This window comes from Dipodomys ordii, unplaced genomic scaffold (assembly GCF_000151885.1).
Source record: "Dipodomys ordii isolate 6190 unplaced genomic scaffold, Dord_2.0 Scaffold98, whole genome shotgun sequence".
In the NCBI taxonomy this organism is placed as follows: Eukaryota; Metazoa; Chordata; class Mammalia; order Rodentia; family Heteromyidae; genus Dipodomys; species Dipodomys ordii.
In genome coordinates this window covers 80825-108297 of record NW_012267314.1, presented here as the reverse complement: position 1 = coordinate 108297, position 27473 = coordinate 80825, and the positions used below count along the sequence as shown (strand labels likewise).

At 45.8% G+C, this 27473-nt stretch overlaps 1 protein-coding gene across 1 annotated transcript in view; it reads left to right on the top strand.

The window, feature by feature from the left end:
• Nucleotides 1–27473, top strand: part of Zdhhc14 (zinc finger, DHHC-type containing 14) — a gene marked incomplete at its 3' end in the record, with an annotated part of 186229 nt that overhangs the window by 84288 nt on the left and 74468 nt on the right. The gene's annotated exons all lie outside the window — the stretch shown is intronic.

Genomic DNA, 27473 nt, shown 5'->3' with positions numbered 1-27473 from the left:
CCTTCCTTCTCTCTATTTCTCTCTCTTTCTTTCTTTTTTAAATTTTTTGCTGGTCCTGGGGCTTGAACTCAGTGCCTGGGCGCTGTCCCTGAGCTTTTTTGCTCAAGGCTAGTGCTCTACCACATGAGCCACAGCTTCACTTCCAATTTTTTTTGGAGCTTCCCTAATTAGAGAAGAGTCTCATGGGTTTTTCTGCCCTGGCTGGCTTCAAACCTCAATTCTCAGCTCTCAGTCTCCTGAGTAGCTAGGATTACAGGTTTCAGCCACCTTTTTCATCTTCCTGGACCTCAGTTTCTTTGCAAACCTGTAAGGATCAAAGAAAATAAAATCCAAAAATAAAGTGGGGGTGGGGGCAGTATCAAGTTGGAATGGCTACCAAGCTGTTGTTACTTATCCTTGAGTATTGAGCTCCCCAACCCCAGATCGCAAGCATGAAGTCTACAGTCAGAGCTTTTATTGATATTATAGTTATTAGCCAAGGTTCCAAGATGCAGACAGGAGCCAAAAGAAGCAGACAGAACCCAGGCGAGCGGCCAGGGGACTGTCAGCCAACTTCTTCATTCTGGCAGGTGCTGAGTGTGGAGGGTTTGGCTTGGGGAAGATGGGTGCACATCTCTGCCCACAGCAGTCAGGCTGCAGACTGGGACTCTGCCAGGGAGCCACAGCGCCAGCTTCCACCTGTACTTGAAAGCCAGCAGGAGCTGCAGGGCATAGTCTCTGGTAGTTTTTGCAACTGAAATCCACTCCTTCAGACACATGGAACTCGTGTGTCTGTTTGATAAGTATTGTCATCCTATAGAGAGAGCCAGGAAGTTGTATCTAGAGCTCAAGGTGTCTAAATAGCATAGTGTGTGTGTGTGTGTGTGTGTGTGTGTGTGTGTGTGTGTGTGTGTGTGTGTGTGTGTGTATCTATCTGTCTGTCTGTCTGTTGTCTGTGTGTATGTGTACTGGGGCTATCCCTTAGCTTTTTTGCTCATTGAGCACAGCTCCAGCTTTGTGGTGGTTAACTGGAGATGAGTCTTATGATTTTCCTGCCTGGACTAGTTTCAAACTTCAGTCCTCAGATCTCAGCATCCTGAGTAGGTAGGATTACAGGCATGAGCCACTGATGCCTAGTTCTTTTTAATTTCATTCTTTATTCCCCCCTGTATTATTGGGATTGAACTCAGGGCCTTACACTTGCTGGGTATGTGCTCTACCTCTGAGCCATAGCATAACCTTTTGGAAGGGGCATTTTGAGAGCTTAACTTTTAGATTCCAAATGGCCTCTAGACAATTTTTTTCCAGCATATTGCAGTAAACCTTTCAAAAGAGAATCACATTTTCCTGGACCCTCTTCTCTGCATCCTAGAACATCATCCTGGTACGCTCACCCAATGAGTATTTATCTGTTTAGGTAGAGGGTGGCTGCCCACAGGGTGAATCTCATACTCTGTCTTGGTCTTCGGGTTGTATTTTAAAAAGCGCAAACAATTGCTAGGGTAGGTTTATCTGCCAGCCTGGACAGCCTCTCCCCTACTTTGCAGTATGTATTCTGAGCCTGGATGTAGAGACACATTAGCATGGCTAGACCATTTAAATCTATCAATTTAATTTCCATAAATTAATTGAGTCTATGTGGTTTTGTGAGCATGAGAAAGAGCTGTTACTCTGCTTTTAATGGATTTACAATATAACCTGGCACGCTTCGTTTGTGTACTCTAGCAGCTTCATGGTGTATTGTACAATCAAAGGGGCTTCTGTCAGAGCTCCGTCTAGAATAGTAAAGATGTTTGCAAATTGAAGGTGTAAGATGCCTGTCTCAGCCCATTGACAATTCTTCCAGGAAGCTTGAAGGTGAGCTCGAACTGCTCATTCTCTTCTGATTCTCGCTCTTCTCATGCAGGAATAGTTAGAGTTGCAATTTTTAGAAAAAAGCCTTTCTGGAGATGTAAATTGTAATGTGAACCTGATACAGAAAGCAGACTCAAGTGTTACTGGTTCTTTTGTACAAATTATAAGCATGTGAAAACTACGCCACGGGTGGGGGAGGAATATCCCCTGACAAGAAGCATTGGCTTTTAAAAGTTGCAAGAAAAATAGCTGCTGTAAAATCCCGTTTCCCCCTGTCTAGTTACTTTTACTCAGTGATTTTAAAATGTTGCACTTTTATTTCTATTTCTTTGACATTTTAAATTAAAAAATAAAACAACTCGGGGCCTGAGTGCCGTCCCTTAGTTTTTTTGACTCAAAGCTGGTGCTCCACCACTTGAGCCATAGCCCCACTTCCACCTTTTGGGTGGTTAGTTGGAAATGAGTCTCCTGTACTTCCTGCCCAGGCTGACCCAACCTCCTGAGGAGCCAGAATTACAGACATGAGCCACTGCTGCCCAGCTTAGTTCAATTTTAAGGTTGAAGAGAAGCATCTATTTTACATATGGAAAAAATAGGGCGCACGGAGTGGAGGGGGGCAGGGAGAAAAGGATTGGGGGCAGGGGCCATGGGTGAGAATCCAAGCTGCCCCTGACTGTGGGGGCCAAGGTGCTGCTTCAGACGCTATCCTTCACCTCCTCACCACCCCACCCCCACCTGTCACCTCATCTGCACTGGGCAGAGGGGGCGTGTGCAGTAGAGGAAGGGGAGACCTAGAGAACAGGGGCAGGCAAACCTATTTGTAGCTTTCAGTGGGGATAAAACACACTCTGAGCTATTTCTCTGTTCTTCTTAGGGTCAAGGGTAGGACCTGCAAAGACTATTCCACATATGTGTAGTGAAGTATTCAATATATACTTACGGAATGACGGATGGGGCTAGATCTGTAGTCCTGGAAGTGAAGACACACAGAGAGAGAGCGAGAGAGAGAGAGAGGGAAAAAGAGAGAGATGGAGGGAGGGAATCTATAAGGCTATGGAGATGCTGCAGGATTGGAGTGCATTTGTAATGGGATCATATAGCTTTCCTCTTTTACCTCTCTTCCTTAATCAATGCTTGTGAATGAGCTGAATTTCTATAGTAAGATGTACTTTTTGAAACTCAGAAATCAGAGGCTCAAGTCAGCCACTCTGGTAGGGAGTCTCCGAACCTCACATGGCTCGAGTCTCACTTAGGAGGTGCTTTATGGACACGCGGCCTCCACCGTCACCCCATCTAGAGCTCTGGCTCCACAATCTGGTGGACACGAAGGGACGGGAGTGGCACAGATAGGCTGGGAGTGATCATAATCATGGAGTCTGTAAGTGGCAAGCGACTCGATCATAATCCTAAGATTGGTTACGTTGATTGTTAATTATCTCTGGCTCTGATTTGCCATTTTCAGAAGCGCTCAGCACGCTCCACCCCTCGGCAAGCGCAGGGCCATCCCGTCTCCGCCACACCTGCTCTCCACACCAGAGCATCCCGCTGCCCACGGCTTGCCCTCAGCCCGGTCGCTTCAGTCTAAGCCTTGCCTCGTTCATCCCATGCAGCTGCCCTACAGGCAGGGCCACGGCCGGCGCCACTTTCCTTCCCTACTACCACCAGCGCCCTCTTCCTGCGCGGGTCTCCCATCCACTGGCCAGCCAGAGATCCTTCCAGTCTCCAAGTCCCCCGTCTCCTCCCGGCTGAGAACCACCTTAGACCCCCTCCTCACCCCCCCTCTGCCTTCTTTATTCAGGAAACCCTCATGTTACTCTCCAACGTGGGGGTTTGGACAGTTGTCTTTCCTGATTTCCCTTCTAGGATGGAAGTGAGCTCCAGAGCAAGGAGCCTGCTGTGCCCAGCTCTGTGTCCATCACGCCCAGCACCCTGCCTGGCACCACCAGACACACAGAAGACCTTCCCATGAATGAGCCAATGAATGAATGAGGCTTAGAGAGCTTAGCAAACGTGTCTTTGTCATCTAGATGGGGAGGAGTGGCTCCCAGGCGCTCCCTTCCCCCGCACCCTCCCGGGAGGGCTTCCGGGGGGCTCCCCCCCCCCCCCGCAGGCCCGGAGTCCTGCAGCAGATTCACAAGTGCACGTGCTTTCTTCTCCCTCTCTCCCCACCCATATTATTTTCTGAAGCACTGCAAACATCTGGAAGTGTTTGTTTGCCTATATCACCCTCGCGATGATTGCTCCCTTCTTTTGGGGAGTTGGTTGTCTGCGTTTGTGCTCTTGTCAAGGTGGTAGCCAGCATGAGACCTCCTGGCCGGGCTTGGGTTTTGGCACGATTGATCGGCGACTGCTGCTCCCTCAGCCCTCTCTTCTGAGCCCATGATCAGCCGCCTTGTGACAGGAGGAAACCCAGCCTTTCTGAGCTCCCCACCTTCCTCCTTTTCTTCCCCTTCCCCCCCAGTCCCAGGCCTGAGAGCCAACCCACCAGCCACAGCAACTCAGCGGGAGAAAGCGCTGCTTCAGGGTTGGCCACTGTCCCACAGTGATGGAGACCGCAGAGCAGGCGCTGTGACCCGCTGCTGACGGCCGTGTGCACGCTGATAAACCTCAGTGACCACAAGGGCAAGACAGGACAGTCTGCGGGCCGGCCCTCTCCCAGACACATGGCCTCCTCAAGAGAGCGCGTGTGAGACGTGTTACCCCCAGGAGGGACGGGGAACTCTGGAGGGGCCAGACGCACAGAGGAGAGCTCACCCGAGTGCTTGCTGGCACCACTCCATCCTGGCAGCTGATTGACAAGTCCCTAAAGCCAAAAGCACCACATATTCTGGAAGCTAGTCAGCCCTAGGAAACCCGCCCACCCACCCACCAGCTATTGGAAATGACCCAGGAAGGCTTGACAATGGAGCCCGGTAGCAGTTCTACGGAGCTGCTGACATTCCTGGAGTTCTAGCAAGAAATTTCCCTCCAACTCCGTGATGCTGGCCTGTGGCTCTTGGGCAGCCTTGGTTGGGCAGTAGCTACTTGCACCTGCCCATCCAACCCTACCATCTTGTCTGTCAGAACGGCTCATGTGGGTCATACAGCCCCATCCTCAGGCTGGTGGAGTGTTGAACGTTCCAGGGTCCCTCGGTCTCTCTGCAACTTCTAGGGCTCCTCTTCCTCAAACTTGGTTGTTGCTTCTAATTATCCACCTGCTGTAAATCTATGCCCGGTCATTGGCTCTCTAATGACTGAAGAGGGCTGGAGTCAACAAGTGTTTTAAATGACTTCGCAGCCTTCTTACTTGTACAGAGAGGGTCTCCCTGCTCAGCCCCTGATCTGGAGCGGCCTTGGACACTTTGCTTCCTCCCTCTGAGCCTCAGTTGCTTGGACTTTGAGAACACTGGCTTGAACTTGATCATCTCCAAGATCATTTTCAAATCCCTTGCAGTGCTAGGATCAGAGTTGACAGGTGGCCTCTTGCATGTATTTCTTATGCTGTGCTTGGGCCCTGCCTGTGACCTCTTTGACACAGGTAGTCCCAAGGGAAGGGACCAGCCAGCTTTGAGGCCTGCCCCTTCCCTGATGCCACTCTGCTTCCACCCACCCCGGGGCCCTGCAGGTCTTCGATGCGGGTCCCTAAAGGCAGGGAGAATGGTCGTCTCTGGGTCTGGAGGGGAAGGCAGGCCTGACTTCCTATTTCCACTGGCAAGAACAGAAGTCTGAGGTGGAGAGGGGATGCAGCCAGGAGTCAGAACTCCTAAGTTCTTCCCCAGTCCACACAGGACACCAAAGGGCTCTGACTAGCAGGGCACTGATATCTCACAGCCTCCTACTCAGGAGGCTGAGGTCTAAAGACTGTGGTTTGAAGCCAGCTTTAGCAGGAAATTGTTTGAGACTCTTATCTCCAATTAATCACACATACACACACACACACACACACACAGCTGGAAGAGGAGCTGTGGCTAAAGTGGTAGAGCTCTAGGCTTGGCAGAAATGCTCAGGGACAGTGCCCACGCCCTGAGTTCAGGCTTAGGATTGGCATTTAAAAAGGGGGAGTATGCCGGGCACTGGTGGCTCACACCTGTAATCCTAGCTACTCAGGAGGCTGAGATCTGAGGATCGCGGTTCAAAGCCAGCCCGGGCAGGAGAGACCGTGAGACTCCTATCTCCAATAAACCACCAGAAAACCGGAAGTGGTGCTGTAGCTCAAGTGGTAGAGCGCTCACCTTGAGCTGAAGAGCTGAGGGACAGCGCCCAGGCCCAGAGTTCAAGCCCCATGGCCGACAAAAAAAAAAAAAGGGAGGGGGTATGACTGACTTTTCTTACAGATCCTGGCCCCATTCTCAGTACATGCCTTGCTCCAGTGCAGTTCACTGTGTTTCACTAAGGAAGTTTAAAAACAAGTAAAATTTTAAGAATCTAATAAATACAAAGAGAGAAAATGCTAAATTACATTTTATAGGATTGATGGTTCCCAATCCATTTTATTTCCTGAATGCATAGTCTCAAATCCACTTCATATCCTGAATGCATATCCTACAGCCAAACCAAGAGTCACGTGATAAAATGCTATTGGCAACTTGAAAGCTTCTTCTTGGCTTACTGGCCACAAAAAAAAACCCCTGCCTTTTCCCATCTCATTTCTCTAGAAATACCTCAAGTCAAAATTAGTATCTTAGCTTTTCATTTCCAGCTGTGCTATTGCTATGCTGTTACATGGTATCCATGTCTCTTCAGGTTTTTCTTTCTTTTTAAGGCAGAATATATATACCCCCAAGGAGGTTCATAATTTTTTATAAACCTTTTCCCACCAGGCTTCCATCTGTAGATTCTTCACTAAATACTGAAGAGCTAGAGACTTATGTGTTTGGGAACATATATATCTAAGCTCTAATTTTGTTGTCCTGGAACTGTGGGATTGAAAGCCATCTAAAAATAGAATAGAATATAAACTTTTTTCATTTCCTGTTTTCATTCATTCAATAAACATTTAAAATATACATGCACTGGGCAAGCCCTGTGAGTAATAAAAACGTTAATGAGGTCTATTTCTGTCCTCACATCCTTTGCAGCCAGAAAAGCATGGGCACATGCAAAGCTATAATTGGAATCAGGGGTTCTGGCTGCCTGAAGGACAGACTCCACAGCATCTGCAAGACCCAGGGGCAGAGAAGGAAGGAGCACTGTGGCGGGGCCCAGTAGAGGAGGGACTGAACAGTGCCCTAACAGGTCTATGTTTTGTTTTGTCGTTGTTGTTGTTTTTGTTTTTAACTGGGAGATGGTGGTGGAAAAGAATGCCATTCATAAAGGTGGACAAGGAGGCGGTGCTAAGCATTGTGGGAAATGCTGAGGAGCAGCATTGACTGTTCTATCTAAATTATGAAGGACACTGAGGGAAGGTGGACTGGTAGTAGGGAAGAGTTGGAGAGTTTTGAGCAGGGGAACAGCCACTGATGCAGGGGCTCTCGTGAGCTGAATGTGGTTCTGAGCCGTGAATCTTGCCCTGCACAGATTTCTACCACTAAGGTCAGCCCAGGGGAGAGAGTCTTTACAGAAATAATGAAGTTAAAAGGAATTCATAGAATGAGTCTGAATCAACTATCACTAGCATCCTTATAAACAAGGGAAGAGAGCGCCACATGGAGGACTAATGACATGGAGACACAGAGAGATATCTGTGTGTCGGGCTGCTGCATCTATAAGACGTGACAGGGCTGGGAAGGTGGCTCAGTGGTAGAGCGCTTGCCTTGCATGCCTGAGGCCCTGAGTTCGATTCCTCAGCACCACATAAGCAAAAAAAAAAAAAAGAAAAAAATGCCGGAAGTGGCGCTGTGGCTCAAGTGTTAGAGTGCTAGCCTTGAGCTGAGGGACAGCGCCCAGGCCCAGAGTTCAGGCCCCACAACCGGACCCAAAATAAATAAATAAATAAATACAAGCCGTGACGCATGCACACCAGAAGCTAGAGGAAGCAAGCAAGGGTTCTTCCATAGCTTCAGCGTGTGACCCTATAAACCCCTTCATCTTTTACCTCAGTTCTCCAAAACTGTCTGTCAACTAATGCCTGCTGTTTTCAGTTGCCTGTTTTGTGGTTCTTGGCTGTGACCGCCCTGGGAATCTACAGACACACTACCTTGCCTAATTCTCAAAGGGCTTTCTGGAACAAAGCTCACGGAAACCAGACTCAGCCATTCCTTCACCACTTCCTCTTGACCTTTCTGTCTGCCCTGCCTGGGAACACAGCGACCTGAAACTGTGTGGAAAGATGTGGGCCAGGTACCAAAGCCAAGGTCCAGGGAAGTGTGAGTAGGGAGGTGGGATGGTGGGCCGGGGGGAGGGGGACCTCTGCGTTGTCAGCATGAGATCCCAACAGGCCCAGACCACCCAGCACTTACTTCCCCTGTCCTCTTCTTACACTGGCAGAAATCCATCCTCATGACCTCACCAGAACCTAACAACCTCCTAAAGGCCCGCTTCTTAATGCCCCATTGGGGATTAACTTCACCCTAGGAATTCGAGGGGGATGCAGATGTTCAATCTATTGCAAGCAGCATTTGGCCTGAGATCGGAAGTCCAGCATTTTCCTCTGCAAAGGGCTGCGTCAGGAGGCACGCTCGCAGCAGCATGACTGCCAGACTCCATGTGGCATCTTGAACTGGGTTTTGGTGCTTGGCTCATTCCAACCGTCCAACCAGCACCTGCTTATCATAAGGGCCTGAATCAATCCATTTGACTAAGTAGTGATTTGCTTAACCTCTTATAACTATTAAGTCTGCGGCTCTTAGTCAACCAACAGACACATTCATTTGTTCATTCACTCATTCATTCAATAAAAATTTAATAAGAACTAGGCATTATTCTAAGTACTGAAGAATCTAGTAATGATTAAAACAAAGTCCCTGCTTTGAGGATCCCATGTCCTAGGCAATCTATCAGACAGTAAGCAAATCCGTGTACACCTGTAGAATATAATACCAGGTCATTGCAATAGATAGAAGAAAATTAAGAAGCAAGGAGATGATGAACCAAGATTTGGGAAGATTAGGCCAATTTAGATGAGGGAAAGTATTTGGGGGGAAAAAATGACACAGTAAAAATCTGATAAGAGTGAGGGATTGGACTTCTGGTTCTCTGAAGAAGAGTGTTCTAGAGAGGAAATAACAGTTATTGCAATGAATTTTGCTTCTTTGAGAAATGGTAAGAAGACAAGCATTGCTGAAGTGTTTGAACCACAGTGGGAGCGAGAAGAAGATGGGACTAGACAGAGAGCTGGGGGCTAGAATCCAAGGCCTGGGTGCAGCCTTGTACACTATGGTGAGGACATCAGGTTTTGTTCTAAGTGCAAGGAGAGGTCGTTTTTATGTTTACTTCTTTTTTTTTTTTTGGTGCCAGGGCTAGGACTTGAACTCAGGATCTGGGTATTGTCTTTTACCTTTTTCACTCAACTCTGGCACTCTACCTTTTGAGCTACAGTTCCACTTCTGGATTTTGGATGGTTAATTGGAGATCAGAGAATCATGGGCTTCCCAGCCTGGGCTGGCTTTGAAGCTCAGTCCTCATATCCCAGCCTCCTGAGTAGCTAGGGCTACAAGCCACCCAGAAGAAAGTCAGTTTAGAAGGTCATTCTGGGTGCTGTGTGGGAGCAGGAGGGGAAATGGACGGGCTATTTGTGTGGTTGCATGAACCCGTTGCACTGCCGGTCAGCACGGGAAAGGACGGCCGTGGCTTTGGCAGTGTTTTGACAGTTCGCTTGGTTTGCTGATAGATATACAACAGATGTGACTGCTAGAGAAACAGTTTTGCTTTTATGCAGCAGCTAGAAAATCCCTGGGACCACAGGCACACACCCCTAGGCCCCTACCCAAAGCTTCAGAAGCAAGGCCTTAAATGGCTTTCATGATTTAAAAGAAAGGTTTAAAGTTTAAGTGCTGTGCACTTTCTGGGAAGAAGAGAAGAGAGACTTTGCTTGCTTTGTGTCACCTTTTTAAAAAACCTTTCCCTAGCAACCTTTCAAAACCCCAACAGATGTTCCTTGGTTAGAAAAATAAAGCAAATTGTTGTTTCCAGGAAAAGGAGGTCCATTATTGTGGGCTCATTACCAAGTTCATTATTTAGCATGTTGGAAAGGTTTAGTTTCTTCTATGAGGTCACAGTGCTAGAGATAATGTCAGTGAAAGTAATGGCAAAAAGGACTCATATAATGGAAATGTGGCGTTATCTCTCCTTAGCATTGGCATTTCAAACTTTCAATTATTTTCTTGCAGAAGCAGTGCTGGATTTGGCTACATTTTGGATTTCCCATTTTCTTTTGTTCTCTTCTCATTTCTTCCTTCCTCCAAAACTGTGTAGCAAATATGCCCTCTGCAAAACACACAAAAAGAAATCCAAAAACGAGCCTGAAATGCTTATATGTTTTTTGAGTTCTTCAAAGGCAACATTGTTATTGCTTAGGGTACTTTGATAAGCAAAAACGCAAAATTGAAATAAAGTGAGGACATTGTCCATCCTTTCTGGGTCTTTTCTGAAAGACACAATGATTCTAGAAATGTGTTCTACTCTACATATCTTGTCATTTTGGATTTCTGTTGTAGGTGTTGTTCTTTAAGATGATACGTACAGCCTGTGGTATTATATTTCATAGTGCTGAAATACAAACCTTGTTATCACTGGCTCTTGTTCTGCATCTGCAAACACAGTTATTAAAATTGTGTGTTTACGTTCTGAGCGCATCTTCCTTTCCAAAGCCCTTGCCCAGGGTCATCCGCTGCTCGTTTCTCTGGTTCATGGGACTGGTGGGTTTGCCTAGCAGGGATTCAGTTGTTTGCTTTACGATTTGACAGTAAGATAGTCATTCTTCAGCTGACACAACCATTGCTTGGGCTTACTTTGGGCAGACTTGGTTTGCATCTCCATTCTGAGCCAGTGACTGGCACGCCAGGTGGGATTCCCTCAGTCTCCTCATGGCCACCTTAGCCAAGCTGCAGCCCGAGCTGCAGGCCATGCTCAGGGGGGCAGAAGTTAGATGACTGCAGGGTCCATGACTGTCCTCACACAAAAGCGAGGGGTCACTCAGAGCCCCCTGAGCTTCCTCTGTATTTTCTATCCCAAGCAAGAATCGGGGCTGCTAATCGTCTGATGAGCAGTGTTACAAAATGAATTGCCTGAGATTATTAGGAGCCAGGTGGTAAACAATATAAAAACATGAAAATATGCTCGGCCTCATTAGCAATCGGGAAAATATAAATTAGGACCACATGATATGCTATGTTACTCCCACTAAATTGGCAAAAATTTAAAAATCTGACATTATCAAGCACTCATGATTTATCTGAAAAAGCAGAACCTTACGTATAGTGGCAGCATAATTTGGTGCCATATCTTTGGAATAAAATGGTATCTGCTTGGTCCTGATACACTAACTGACTCTGTGTGTGTATGTTTCTTGAAGAGTCATATTTAGAATGTCCTTTATGACACTATTTATAGCAGCAAGAACTGAGAACAATCTAGAATTTGAAGAACAGGAGAATAAAGAAATGAATTGTGTGATATATTCATGTAATACTATATATCAGTGAAAATGAAGAACCAGTTGCTACATGCAACATCATTGACACATCTTTGTGTTTGTGCTAGTGCTGGGGCTTAAACTCACGGCCTTGGCACTGTTCCTGAGCTTTCTTGCCCAATAGTTCTACTTCTTTTTAAGGTGGCTAATTGGAGTTAAAAGTCTCACAGACTTTCTTGCTTAGGCTGGCTTCAAACTTCAATCCTCAGATGTCAGTAGCTAGAATTACAGGCATGAACCACCAGTCCCTGACAACATAGACATCTTAGAAACTTTTGCTCAATAAAAAAAGCAGTTTTCAAAGTTTATGAACAGTATAACACCATATATATAAAAATTCAAAAGGACTCTGAAAAAATGTTTCTGTATTAGTTAGACTTTTTTTTTGGTGGGGGGGGAGTCCGGTTGTGGGGCCTGAACTCTGGGCCTGGGCGCTGTCCCTCAGCTCTTCAACTCAAGGCTAGCGCTCTACCACTTGAGCCACAGCGCCACTTTCTGGCTTTTTTCTTTTTGCTTATGCTGAGGAATCGAACCCAGGGCCTCATGCTTACAAGGCAAGTGCTCTACCACTGAGCCACCTTCCCAGCCCAAGTTAGACTTTTTAGCACTATGTCCAAATACCAGAAACTGTTGGTATAAGCGAGGACGAGTTTATTTTGGCTCATGGTTGCCAAGATTACAGTTCATTGTGGCAGAAGAAATGATGGAAAGAGATGGTCTCCCAGCTCATGGCAGTCAGGAAGCAGAATGGTCCAGGGACAAGATCTCTTTCAAAGGCGTGCCTCAGATGACCTATCTCCCTCATCAGGACACATCTTCCCCAAATCCCCCTATGAAACCATTGGGGATTTGTCTGTGCATTAGGTTGAGCCCTCAGCATCTAGCCACTCCCCCACAGCCCGCCAGCTGTCAGCCAACCCAGTACAGGAGCCTATGGGGGACATTTCACATGCAAGTCACAATAATAGTCTCCAGAGACAGATGTGAGCAAACCATGCATAAAAACAAGGCCTCGATAAAAAAGCAGGTTTCAAAGAGTATGAACAGTATAATGCCATGTCTATAAAACTCAAAAGGACTCTCAGAACATGTATTTGAGTAAGTTAGACTCTTCATCACTACGTTCTTACTTCAGACTGGAGGAAACCCAAGCAGGACAAGTTTTGGTGAGGAACTTGCAAGCATCACATAACAAGAAGGTGTGGGGAGACCGGATTTGAACCCAGTGCTACGGAGTGGAGGTCTTCCCCAGAACTGAGGCTGAGGTGGAATGGCCGCTGGGACTGGGTTGGAGGTAGGACCGTGCAGAGGGGACTGGCAGTGAAGCTCCTGTCTGCAGAGCAGCTAGATGCTGTCATGGGAGGTGGTCATCTCGCTCTGAGAGGATGCACTCTCCGGCGTAGGATGACCCAGCAGCCGGTCCCCACCAGATGCTGCATACATGTCCCCAGAACTCTGACAAATACATTGCTGTTCTTTGTCAGTTACCCAGCCTTGGGAATTCTGAGAATTCTGTTATCACTGCAGGAAATGGACTAAACCCTTCCACCCAGGCCAGGCTCCTGGCAGTGGTGGTACCTGGCCCAGCTGACCTGCTCGCCTAAGAAGCTCTTTCTTTGGCTCATGCCCACACGTCCTCCCCATGGCTGTCATCTGCAGGTCTTCCCTTAGTTTGGCTGTTTCCTCCCTTAGGGTTTCAGTGATCTATCCTTCAAGGGTAGAGCCATATGCTCTGCTATGCAAAAGGCAGTTGGTGGCTCCTAACATCTACAGGTACATTGCCAATGCGGGTTAATTTTGTATCCTGCTACTTTGCCGAAGTAGTCAGTTAGTTCTAGGAATTTGGGAGTGGAGTTTTTTGGGTTCTTCAGGTACATGACTATGTCATCTACAAATAGGGATAGTCTAATTTTTTCTCTTCCTATGTGGATCCCTTTAATGCCCTCTTTCTGCATTATTGTTCTGCCTAAGGATTCCAGAACTCTATTGAAGAGGAGTGGAGATAGTGGGCATCTTTGCCTTGTTCCTGATTTTAGGGGAAATGGTTTTAGTTTTTCCCCATCTAGTATGATATATGGGCTGTGGGTCTGTCGTGTCTGTCTTTTATTGTAAAGAATGTTCTTTCTATTCCTAATTTCTACAGAGCTTTGAGTAATTTCTACAGTATGTTTTGCTGTTAAGAACTGTGGTTAAGAACTGTGGTCGGGTACAGTATGTTCACAAATAAAATAAAATTAAATTAAAAAAAAAGAACTGTGGTCGGATAAGATGTGAGGGATTATGTTAATCTTCCTGTGTTTGCTTAGGTTCATTGTGTGTACTATGATATGATCTATTTTGGAGCAGGTTCCATGGGCTGCTGAGAAACATGTGAGTTGGGTCATTGTTGGCTGGAATACCCTGTAGATGTCTGTTACATCCATTTGTGTTACGTTGTCATTTAGCGGCTTCTTTGCTTACTTTTGATTGGTTGACCTGTCCTTTGGTGAGAATGGGGTGTTCAGATCTCTCACTGTTATGTGTTCTGTAAGTCTGAGAGTATTTCTTTAACATATTTAGGTGCTCCATTGTTCGGTGCATAGATATTGACCACTGTAATTTCCTCGTCATGGATCATTCCCCTTATTGATACGTAATGACCTTCCTTGTCTTTTTGTACTGATTTTAATGAGAAGTCTTTTATCAGATAGCAATATGGCTACTCCAGCCTTCTTGCAGGATGCATTTGCATGGAAGATCTTTTTTTATCCCTTCACTCAGAGTTTGTTTTTTATCTTTGGCTGTGAGGTCTATTGGAGACAACAAATGGATGGAGCTTGTTTTTTGATCCAATCTGCTGTTCTTTTTCTTCTGATTGAGGAATTGAGTTGGTTAATGTTTAGGGTTATTATAAAGAGATGTGTTATATTTCCTGCCATTTTCTTGTTTTCCTGTATTGGGCTTCTTTCCTCTTCCTGTGCTTACTAAATTGGTCTACTAGTGATTTTGGTCTGATGTGTTTCCTTGATTTTGATTGTTTTATTCATGTTGTATTCCTCCCATTAGTATTCTTTGTAGTGCTGGTTTAGTGTTTATGAAGTCCTTTAATTTTTGTTTGTCATGAGAGGTTTTAGTTTCACCATCAAATATGAGTGATAGCTTCATTGGGTATATCAGTTTGCATTGGCAGTTGTTGATCTTCAGGATTTGGATCAAACCATTCCAGGTTCTCCTTACATTGAGCGTTTGTGTGGAGAGGTCTGCAGTGATTCTGGTTTTCTTCCCATTGTAATATAGCTTCTTCTTTGATTTTGCAGTGTTTAAAATCAATTCCTGGCTATTCAAGTTTAATGTTTTTACTATGTCTCTAGAAGTGTTTCTTCTTGAATCCTGTCTACTAAGTGTTCTATATGCTTTCTGTTAGGCAGTTGAGATTTTCTCTCCTGAGATAGGGGAAGTTTTCCCTTTGGTAATTTCTTCGTGTTTTTTCCATACCTTTGATTTTCAGTTCCATCTTCTCTGTTTTATCCTCAGCTCCTGATAGTCTATTTTCCATCTCACTTATTCTGTTGCCTTTGGCTTCTACTGTGGTTTGCATTGTGAAAACGGAACCATTTATGCTTCTGATATCAGCTCTCAAAGTGTTAATTTCATCTTTTAATGAGGCATACATGGGGTCTATTTTTGTCTGCATTTCTCTTTTTCTGAGAATTCCTGTGCCATTTCTTCTTTGTGCTCTTCAAATTGCTTTTGCATTTCCCCTTTTATTTCATTGGCCAGTTCTGTCATCATTTTTTTTAATGGTTCTTTTGTCCTCCATTTTTTCTTCACTCTCACTGGAGTTCTTTCCTGGATAACTGTTGGCCTTTGGTTTGTTGTCTTTATTACCCATGAATCTTGCAATCTTTCATTGTGGTTTATGCATTTGAGTTCAGGGATGGTCAGGGCCGTGGTCCAAGCTTGGCCTTCTTGTGTTGTTTCTACAACTGCCTTCTAGAACCAACCACATATATCTTTGTTTACACAAACATTTTATTGATGCATAATATACATCCAGAAAAGTATACAGATTTCAAGGGGATAACTTGATAAGTTTGCACAAAGCATGGAACTAATGCAACCATCACTCAGAGCAAAAAATACAGCCCTGTCACTAACCCACAAGTCCCCCTAGCAGCACCCCCCATTAGCCGCTATGTCAAGGGCAACCTCTGTGTGGCCCTCCTATTTGGGAATTCTATATAAATGGGACTCACATTGAACTGTTTTTGCTCAGTGTCTAGGTTGCTGCTTTCAAGGAAATAATATGTTTCTATCATTGCCATGTGATATTAAGAGTGTATTAATGTAATTTGTTTTTACATTTTTCTGCTGTGGTCCATTGGGCTGACTTCAGTCTGGGGCTGTTATCAGGGCAGATCCTATGAACACCTTGTATATATCATTTGTGCCAACCAACTATGTTTTGAATCTGAATTTGCTTTCCCAAGGTAATTTTATCTCTGAGTTCTGTGTTCTGGGAATACTAACACTAATATTAATACTCGTGAGGGTGACAGGCCACAGGTCCTGGCCTGGTTTGTTATCTTTTTGCCATAACTTGATGCCATTTGTGATTCATGCCAGACTGGTTCACAGGTCCACAGTGTCCCTTTTGCACATAGTAAATAAACCATCCTTCTGTAGTTGAATGACTATTTTGATGAAAGAGTGGAATCCCAAATGCTAAATTGCAATGGAGAACAAAAATTAAGTTGAGTTATGATGTCAGTTTTACCATTGCAGTATATCATAGTGCTAAAACAATTAGTTGTGCAAGGAGACACAGATCAAGCTGGATAGATGGTCAAATTAGAGACAGACTAAACAAGGGGACCCAGGGCTAGAGCACGGAGACCCTCTGTAGTCTTCCTGTGTGTGTTAGTCACTAGACATGCTGGAAAATTAATGTCAAAAGCCCTTCAGGTGCCCTTGTCCATCCTGAGATGACCTCTGTTCTTGTTGCTCTTACCATCTGTGTAACACCAAAGCATGAGAGTGTTTTGTTGGAAGGCTTTGTTATTGTCGGTTTGATTTTGGTTTTTTTGTACTGGGCTTGGACTCAGGGCTAGTTGCTCTCATATGGCTTTTTCACTCAAGGCTGGAGCTTTACACCTTGAGCCATAGCTCCACTTCTGGCTTTTTCTGGTTAATTGGAGATAAGAGTCTCATGGACTTTTCTGACCAGGCTAACTTGGAACCAGGATCCTTAGATCTGTCTCTTGAGTAGCTAGGATTACAGGTGTGAGCCATTGTGCCTAGCTTGTTTTGTTTTTCAGAGAGCTTCAGCAATATAGTGTTGCATAGGAGGGTGAATGTGGAAGAATGTACAGTTCTGAGGGAGACACAGAGGCGCTATTTATGCTGAGGCTGTACCTGGACATGTCTTGTGCCCTGGAGAGGAAATCAACCCAGGTGAGGGTCCACATCTGCCTCAGGTGCTGCTTCACTGTCCCTTTCTTTGGATACTGAGAGAGACACAAAAAGTAGGGAGCTGTGGTTGCTTTTAGAAAGTCTGACAGGGTGTGGACATACCCCCGAGAGCCATGTGTTCTGTAGCATCTCCAGATCTATTCTGTGTATCTTGCAATCTTTGGGGTTCATCCAAAACCAGAGACTCCCCATCCTTAACTAGCAATCAGCCAGGCTCAGACCTAAACAGAGAGCTGTTGGACAGCTCCACCCGCTTTGTCTCCCCAGCTTCTCCTGACTGTGGAACCTGCCACATTGAAGAACTAGCACAGGCTTTTGATTTCCCTTCTATACCTTTGAAGAGGATGAAAGGTACAGGGTAGATTTTGTGCGCATTGCTGGGTCCATACTCATTCCCTGTGTCTCCATCAGAGCCCCACAGATGAGCCACGGCTGGCACTGGTGGCTGAGAAAGGGTTGACTGGAAAAATCAATCATCAAAGCATCACTGGTGACTCCTTGAAGAGATGTTCCTGTGTGTGTCTGTGAATCTGTGCACCTGCACACAACCACAAGCATTCAGGGGTGTGATTATACAAGCTGGCAGGAGAGGAGTGACCCCTCGAACTTCTTTACACACAGCAGGCTGCTTGCTGCTTTACTTATTTTCCTGGCATTTCCTTGGTGGAAGGCCTAGCAGAACAAAGACCACCCACCTGCCCTTGCTTTTCTTTCTTGTCTGCGTGTTAGCCCTGAGCGGAGTTGTGACACTGTGTGAAAGAACTGGCTCCTGCTAGGTGGAGCCATCCAGAGACCTACCCTTGAGACTTCAATTGTGGGTCCTCGATCCCACCGCCTCTCCCCAACCCCACCACAGGCCAAGTTCTCCCCAGGGCCAGGTATGAGGCCTCCAAGTTCCTGAAGGCAATAGGTCTCTGGGATGAGGGTAGAGGAGGTCACATTTTATGAATAACCTGAGACCGCAAGTTGTTACGGACTCAGTATATGTAAAGCAATGGGCACTAAAGCTCATGGTTAGATTGCATTATAGTTTACACAAGGAATTCGGTGTCATCCCTCTGTTCTGTAAACCACAGCAAACCAGCCCCACAGCTGGTCCCACTCTGTAGAGCGGTCCCCAGCCTCTCCCAGTCCTTGTCAGTGTCTTGCATCCATCTGCTGAAGTTACTGGAACCAACTGCTATGTGTATGTCCTGGTAGCCAGTATTTAAGCGCCAACCATCTAGCTTTTGTGGTTTCTTCCCTCTGTTCTGCTTTTTTTCTTGGCTTGTTTGTGTTTACAGGACTGGGAATTGAGCCTTTGTACATGCTACCCAGAGCCAAGCACTGTATACTACGTGAGCTATACCCTGGGTCTTTTGTTTTAATTTTTGTCTTTGAGTTAGGGTCTTGATAACTTTGCCTGGGCTAGCCTCACATTCATGATCCTTCAGCCTGTGCCTCCCAAGAAGCTGGTTACAGACATGAGCTACCACCTCTAGCTTCCATCTTGGTTTTAATGAGTATTTTCAAGTTGAATTCCAGGTATTCTCTTGAGATGAAAACAGCCTGTCTATACCCTTGGGGTTTGAGATCTTCGCTTCAGGTGGAGAAGCAGAACAAGAGAAGTGCTGCAAATCTCAGCAAGCCCCAGAGAGAGCTGATCAACCGAAGTGGCTCGAGGTCGCTCCAGGTGCCTTGTGCGTTTCTGCATCCAGCTGGTCCCTGTTGTTAATGACAGCCATCCAGGGCTGATTTCCAAGTAATGGGCAGGCCTAGGAACTTCAGTGAGCTCAGAAACACAGGTAGAGGTGGAGTTGGGGGCTGTATTTTTTTCCTCCTAAAGAGTCCAGCTGCAGAGTAGTAGCTAAGTTCATTTCCTATTTTCTACATATGTATTTTCAAAGCCTGATGTTAAAACTATGATACTGTCTTTATTTCAAGCAAGAAGCAAAGACCTGAGCCACATTTTTGACATTTATTTTTATTTATTTTTTGCCGGGAAGAAATTGCCCGAAATATCTAGATTGCATACACATGGATGTAAGAAGGCCATTGCGTGGCCTGGGGAAAGACGGACCCCTTTTCAGGGGGGATGGGGGGGGGGAGCAGCTTTTACCTACTTTCCTAGAGACATGAGCTCATGGGAACAGAGAGGGCCTAAAAAGACACGGGCTTGATTGTTCTACAAACATCCATTGCCTTTATACAGATCCTAGATACCACTTAAAGTGTTCTACTGAAGGTTCGGAACCACTAGCATCTGATCACCAGCAGGCCTGGAGACTGGACATCTAGTCTTAGCTTTGACTTTCAAGAGCTGCGTGGTCTTGCACAAGTCCCCTCCCCCAAGCAATAATGAAACAACGTAACAGGGGCAGCTTAGAAACAACCGGCCTTTCTTTCTCACAGTACTGGCCGAGTTCAAAAGTCAAGTAACCTGCAGATTTGATGTCTTTCTGGTCCAAAGAATGCCCCTTCCTACTGTGTCCTCACATGGTGGAAGGGACAAGGCAGTTCTTTGGATCCTCTTCAATAAAACCGTCATGGCCTGATCACATCCAAAGGCCCCACACCCAGCTCCACCACACTGGCCATCAGGTTCAACTCCACCTGTAGAGCAGCTGGGATTACAGGTTGGTGTTACCACACACAGTTCCCGTGTTACTTTGTTTTGATTTTAATTTGATAACATGAGAGCTCTCTTTTGTTTCAATACTCCTTTGCTGGGGGGGGGGGGGTCTATGAAGTACCTTGAGGTTTCCTAGTATTTTTAGGATTTTTTTCATTTCCTTTTTTGTTGTTAACGTTTTTGTCCTTTTACATTTGTATCTCCAGTCTTTTTTTTTTAAGCATTGTGATCTTTAAGTAGTTGTACGAAAGGGTTTCAGTTCAGTTCAGTTCAGTGTGGCAGTTCATGGTCTTGATTGGCATCACCCCTTCCATCAGTCCCCCAGGTGTCCCCCTCTCGGTTTTGATGGCTGTTTCCACAGTCCAGGATACTCGTGGGATGAACACAGTCCCAGAGCCCCTTTCAGGTGGAGGACACGGAAGGAGAGAATTCCTATGAAATGCATGGTCTGGTTTATTAAGCCTACAGCAGCTGCTGCAGGCGGGTGGGAAGGAAGAGACTTCCCTGTTTCCTGCAGGGGTAAAGCCCAGGGGTGAGAAGGGAAAGATGGCTCCCAGCATGTTCCTGGCTGACCCAGTGCTCCAGCCACACCTCCACCGAGGACCCAAGGAGCACTGCGGACTCCTAAAGGGACAGGAGGAGGCTTCCCGAACAGCAGAATAGGAATGTGAACTTTAGAAATGAAGGCCATGGAATGAAGGTGTGTATGATTAGGGGACATTTGATCACAATTGTCGCATTACCCAAATTCACTTTAAACTGAGGAAGCATATAAATATCCGTGTTCTCAAAAGTCATGAAGCGAGGCTGCACAGATACCCAGCATTCGCCAGAGGTCATTGTGGCCTTGACCTTCATAACCCAGCAGTCAGTCCCTCCTCAGAGGAATGCTGTGGGGATGAAAGGTGTCCTTTTCGGCAGTTTCTGGACTATTTTGTTCCATGTTAATCCCTGCCTGTGATGTACAAATATGCCAGAAGGCAGGCCGAAATAAAAATGTTGTTCACAATGGAAAATGTGAAATTCTATTACTAGAGTTTAAATTTAATGCGTAGTCTTAAGCTAAATGTAAATGATCATGAGACTCTAGTCACTCTGCTCACTACCGCTCATGGATTTACAGCTGCCTCTGACTTGATGCCAACTCTTTCAGGGCTGGGTGGTGTAATCCAGCTCATGACCTTGTTGGTTTCCCACTTCCCACTTTTTTTTTTTTTTGCGGGGGAGGAGTTGATCATGGATCTTGAACTCTGGGCCTAGGTGCTGTCCCTGAGCTCTTCAGCTCAAGGCTAGCACTCTACCAACTGAGCCAGAGAGCCACTTCCGTTTTTCTGAGTGGTTTATTGGAGATAAGCGTTTCACAAACATTCCTGCCGGGGCTGGCTTGGAACCACGATCCTTAGATCTCAGCCTCCTGAGATCTAGCATGACAGGCGGGAGCCACTGGCACCCGCTCCACTTCCCACTTTTGTGATCTGACAAAAATAACTAACATGGGAAACATGGGCTTAGAAAAGGAAACGGCAGTCTAGTTTTTGCTGGTATGCATTTTAAAGAAATTATGCCTTTTCTGGCCTTGAAGAGCTGCCTAGACCTTTTTTTTTAAAAATAACTTCTTATTATCTAAAATGTAATTCAGAAGTAGTTTCCTAAGGTTTTGAAAAGCCTACTCACTATAAAAAGTTTCTTTGCATTTTCTTTTCTTATCTCCTACTTCCTTTTCTTTCCTTCCTCCCTCTTCCTTCTTTCCTCTACCCCTCCTCTCCTTCCCTCTCCTTTGCTTCCTCCCTCCTTCCCCTCCTCCTCTTCTCCCTTCTCACCTTTCTCTTAACCTCAACCTTCCCTTCCCCCTCCCTCCTTCCATCCTCACTCTCCCCTTCTCTTCTTTTCTCCCTTGTTCCTCTCCTCTCTTTCCCTCCTGCCTTTCCTCCCTGCTTCCCGGCTTTCCCTTCTCCTTCCCCTCCTCCCTCCCCACTTATGAGGCTTCATTCATCCCTCTAATACTTACCACTGCAGCCTTCTGAGGAGACAGCGCTGCTCTTGGACTCCACCATCAGGAAGAGGAGCTCTTTCTCCATGGCCTTAGGGTCATTTGTGATTTGTAGGTTAATCTACAAATGATACTTTTAATTCTCCTTGCTTTGATTACTGGTGAAGTCAGTGGCCATTTCAATTCCTTCTTCTGTGTTAAGGTCATTTCCTGATCTTTGTGGGCCTTCTGGGTTATGAGGTATGGCATATTGAAGTCTCTTACCTTCAGCCTTTGTGTGTCCTCTCTATGCATCGTCCAGAGGGTTCAAGTGGGAGATTGGAGGACAAACATCAAACACATTTCCTCAAGGATTCGGCAAACCTCATCATCAAGACTTCTATTTTCTTTCTTCCTGCTCACAATAATATCAAACCACCAGTGCAGATAAGTTGGCATAGCCAACTCTTTAAAAAAGACTCACTAGCAAATATTTTTCTCTTATTATTCGATATCAAAGATGGAAATACTTTCTTAGGAAATGAAAGAGGGAAAAGAATTAGATAAACTGGTGGTATCTAGCACAAGATTATAAAATGCAACAGATAAATAAGAGAGGGAGAGGAGCTTTAGGAAATGCCAGGAAGTTTCGTGTGTTATGCTCACATTAAATTCACTTGGGCTTATGTGTAGTTTTTTTAACAGGTAGCAGTTCTGCATTTCCCCTGGTTAATTTTAGATTTCTCAGTGGCACCAGGTTGTGCATAAACAAATATTTGTCTTTCCATATTTCTTCAGATATCTTTGCCAGATTTTTTTGGCTCCTGTTTCTGTAAGATTTGAACATAGTCATTTAGCTGGAGATGGCTCAATCTTCAACTCAGCAGTGACAAAGCCCAAGTAATCCTGGATGTGCTTTCCGTACCTGCCAAAGGAGTCCTGCCTGCCTCTTGGCTTGCCAGCGGGAATTACACATGGGAAGGATGTTTGGGACTAATTCTCTTCTCTCTCATTCTGTTCTTCTCACCATAGGAAGAAGAATATTCCATTCCATTTGGCATATGTAATTTCTGTTTAGTTTAGTTGGTAGACCACATGTGCTAGTAAGCTACTGCTGCATACAAAATTACCCCAAGCTTAGTGACCTAAACAATGCACATTTATTGTGGCGTAATTTCTGTGACAGTGATCTGGTGCAGGTTGGCTGCATTCTCTGGACTGAGATTTCCCACAGGGTTGCAGTCATGGAGGCTGACCAGGGACAACCTGCCTGTAATCTTACCCATCAGGCTGTTGGGTGGAAGACACCCTCACAGCTGCCTTGGCTTGCATAAGAGCTGGCTTCCCTCAGACCCAGTAAGAGAGTGAAGAAAGTAAGTAAGTTAGAAGTTGCCTTCTTTTGAGCAACTTACTGTATGAGGATACCATCATTTCCACTACTTTCAAATCTTGAGGAGTCTGAGTCCCTGGAAGCCTCCAGCAGGCCACCTATCTACCATACCAACAGCTGTGTTCTGAGTGCACTATCCACAAACATAGGTTGGAAATTTAATCCCCACTGAGACAGAGTGGGGAGCTTCGGCCTAGTAGACACGGGTCAGGTTTGAGTGGATTAAAGCCCTGCTTAAAGGGATTGAGAGTTTATGCTGGTTCTGGGGCTTAAATTCAGGACCTCATGCTCTCGTTTTTTTGTTTTGTTTTGTTTTCTGGCCAAAGCTGGTGCTCTATAACTGAGCCACAACCTCTTCCAAGGCTAAGAATTTCATCTTTTATATTTCACTCATCTTTCTGTCTCTGCTTGTCTTTCTGTGGGTGTACCAGTCAGTCAGTCAGTCTATCTGTCTGTCTCTTTCTCTCTCCCCCTCCCCTTTCCTCTCCTCTCCTCACCTCCTCTTTGCTCTTGTCTCATGGGCTAATATACCAAGAAGGCCCTTGTCAGATACCTCACTTTGATCCTGAATTTCTGGGCCTCAATGAGAAATCGGTTTCTGTCCTTGGCAAATGGCCTAGTCTCAGCCTCACCCAGTTATGATGGCACACGTCTGTAACCCCAGTACTTGGGAGGCTGAGGCTGGAGGATCATGACGGGCATGGACTACATAGGGAGCTGGAGGCCAACATGAGCTAAATAATGAGTGATTGTCTAAAAAAAATTTCCTCATCTCAGCTGATCTATGACAGCCCCAAGCTGACTCAGACACCCTGAAATGCCTTTTCCCATAAGCGCTTCATGTCAGATGCGTCTGGGGGTCACAGGCCTGGACGTGTTTGTTCCCCCAGGGCCCACTGCTCTTTGGTGGTGGTAAAAGAACAGGGCTTCCTGCCAGCTCAACCCACAGAGAGCATTATGGGATGCACACTGCTCCAGAGCCAGACCGCCCCCCCCCAGCCCCTCCACCACCACCGTCCCCCCCTCCCCCCGCACCTTTTCATGGGCTTTTCAGGAACTGGCTCTCTTGCCTGTTGTTCCCGTTGACACCAGTCACTTTCTGCCTGGGTTCATTCTGTGCTTTAAAGCCAAACTTCTCCCCGACGCCATGGCTTCTGAAGCAGGCAGAACTCTCGTGAGCTTCACATCAACCTGCAGGAAACCAACTAAAAGAGAAAAGAAAGAAAACAAGGCACACCAGGGATTGTGGGAAATTACTGGAAGACCACACAAGTACAAGACTAGCTCTCTAGGAGGAAGAAATGACATTTACAGAATAATAATATGCCCAGACTTTGTTAAGGGTCTTCCTGGGGTCAACTTGGCAGTGTTCAAACCAGGACTGCAGCAGGGCTATGGTCGCCGTCATTTACATTCTAATTTAGTCGGTGATGAAACTAAGACTCAGACAATGTCGTGGTTGGGATGGTAGCCAGTGGGGCCGATTCCAGTGCCTGAGGCCTTTCCACCACAGAGAAACTTTTCATGCTGGCCCTCTGTACCCAAACCCCGGCCTCTGGTATGGAAATGAGTCAAGTTCTTACCTTAAACATCCATCTGCTTGATCTTGCCAAGGTGAAACTCTCCAGATTGCAGACAATACTGAGGACAGGACAGGAGCCTGACTCAATCTTTTCTCAAAGCTTCTCCCCATTCTCGTTATGCCTCAGGCTGTTTTTCTTTGTCACACCAAATCTGCTTCAGGATTTCGGGGTCTGGCTCACCTTCGGGTTCCTGGGTGAGAAAAGGGCTTCTCCACCTGTCTCTGTGTTGGCCCAAATCTCAAGGTGGCCCTGCTCTCTTCCCTGCTTCAGTCACTGAGGCCTAGGGCTTCTCCCACTGAGACTGGAAGACTCATCAGAGGTGGCTGAGAAGAGCCAGATGGCAGAGCCAGGGGCCAAATTGTGAACTCTTTGACCAGGAACCTGGAAGCCCCTCTGTGGAAGCAGAAGACCGTGGAGAAGTCCCATGGAAATGGGGAGAGGCCCAGGGTCCCTCATGGTCACTGGGAATTTGGAACTCAAGGCCTTGCAGCACCATCTTTAGCATCCATCCCTGACTTCTGCTTAGGTCCATAGTACTTACCTCCATTCTTGAGAGTAGTTATTTGTTCCAGTTTTGGAGTCAGAAACCCCTTGGGGGAAAAAAAAAATCTATCGATCTCCTCACAGAAGGTGAAGCCCACAGCCTATATTGATAATTTTGTATGAATATGATAGTATAAATATCCAAATGGCCTTTGGGAAAAAAGAATTCCTCATCCCTTTTCTAGGCACTAAGACTCACACTTAGAATCCTAGCCACTCAGGAGGCTGAGATCTGAGGATCATAGTTCAAAGCCAGCTCAGACAGACAAATCAAAGAGACTCTTAACTCCAGTTAACCAACAAGTGGTACTATGGCTCAAAGTGATACAAGTGCTAGCCTTGAATGAAAAATCCAAAGGCACAAGGCCAAGTTCAAACTCCAGTACGGGCACCAAAAAAAAAAAATTCTCTGGACAAATATCACTTTTCATCAGAAGCCAAGGTGAACAAGGACTTAACAGTAGAAAACATTTAGTTTTTCTCTCTCTGTCATTTTCTATTTCCCAGTTGATTTTCCAACTTTGCCAGAAATACAGGAATCATTGTATTTATTAAACCTTTCATAGCAGCAACAATTCTTAAACCTTTCCAACTGAGGACAGCCAGCCATGATTCCTGTTGCCTGAATCCCACTTGGTGATCTCTAAGTAAAGACACTTTTCCCAGATGTTTCTCCTGTCAGGTCATTCTCTCCATTTTCCCTAGGACTCAGGTTTGTTATTTTGCCCTTTACCTGCCTCTAACAGTCATCTTTGCCACTGGGCAGTCTTAAAGATTCCTTCTGTTCTATTTCAAAATGAACCAGAAAGATTTTTACCTCAGAAGCACATGACTTAAAAGAAAACATAAGTAAAGAAATGCGAGGCAAGGTTAGCAGCTGGCCTATCTACTTGGAGAAAAGTATTTTTTAGGTGAAGCCAGAGGGCGGAGGAGGTTCTGGCATTCATTTTATCCCATGGCGTTTTTCGGCTTTCTGTGGTAAGTTCAAAATTTCAGAAAAAGTATACCATTGCACTCACTGGAGCCCAGTGAAAACCCTGAGATTGGGGGCCTTACCCACCACTCACTGCCGGTGTCATGGCGCCCTGGTTGAGTAGGCGTGGGTATTGGGGACAGTGTATTTTGGACTAATAGGTAACTCAGTGGCATGTTGGATTGGCAGGAACCCTGGGGGAGCCGAGTGTGGAAACGGGAAGCCTTTATTCATCAAAAGGAAGAGGGGAAGCCCAAGGGGAAGACCCTTGACCTTCCCCTCCAGGGTGTTCCTGCCTCATTAGTCTGAGCCACAGCAGCCCAGGTGTCATGAGAGAGGCTTCACACCCCGCTTTCCCAGAGGTGCTGACACCTAAATGTGTCCTGGACCCTCTCCTTGCACTCCACTCAGAGGGCCTGGGGCAGCCTGGCGTTCTCCTCCTGCTCTTAGCCGCCCTGTGCCCTTCCTCTACCCCTACCTGTTAGAACTCTGATGATGCTGGCCAGAAGTCAGGAACTCTGTTCTTGTCTTTTAGTTTACCTATTATTATTTTCCCCGGTGGCACTGGGGATTGAGCTCAGCCCCTTGCATTTGCTAGGCCAGTGCTCTACCACTTCAGCTACATCTCCAATATTTTTGCCTTTAGTTTTTGCTTTTCCGATAAGGTGTCCTGCTTTGCCTGGGCTGGCCTTGGATGGAGATGCTTCTAGCATCATCTCCATTCATAGCTTGTATTACAGGTATGAGCTACTATGACTAGTTTGTTTGTGAGATGCAGACTGCCCCAGCTGGCATCCAACTCCAAGCCTCACATCTCTGCCTCCTGCATAGCCTGGACCATGATATCACCATTACACTTGGCTGTCTGAGGTTTTTGCCTATCAGCAATTCATCACTGACCATGAACCACGAGGCCTGCCTTCTCCCTTGTCTGGAAAAGCACCTTTAAGCCGTGTCAGATTGCAGATTCTCAAGGCATTTGTGAGCACATTTACTGAAGACGATGAGACCTTTATACAAAAGTCAAATAGGATTCACCTGTTACAGTTTGTTCCACAGCATATAGTATATACCTTGTAGACCCACTGTGATCTAAAAGAGAAATGTGCCCTGACATTAAGGGCTTTGTAGACAGCCACATCTGAGGTGAATTCTTTTTTTAATGTATATGTTTTTATTGTAAAGATACTATATAGAGGGGTTACAGTTATATGAGCAACGTAATAAGTCCATTTCCTATTGAGCATTTTTACCCTCTCCTTTGTTTTTCCCCTTCCTCCCTACCCTCCCCACCTCCCCACTCCTCCCTCTCCCCGCCCCCGCGCCAAAGTTGTAAAGTTCACTTTCAATGTAGTGTCTTTTACATCTAGTTGTTACAATGGGTCATCCTGTATCCTTATTTCAGCATTTTGTTATTTCCCTTCCCCTCCCCAAATTAGAAAAATGTATATACAAGATGCAGGACACCTGAATCAAATGCAATAACAACAGGGCTTATACCATGGGGGAAGAACATACAAAGAATCAAACAAAAAAATCACATAATACATTATAAGTACATTAAAGAGAA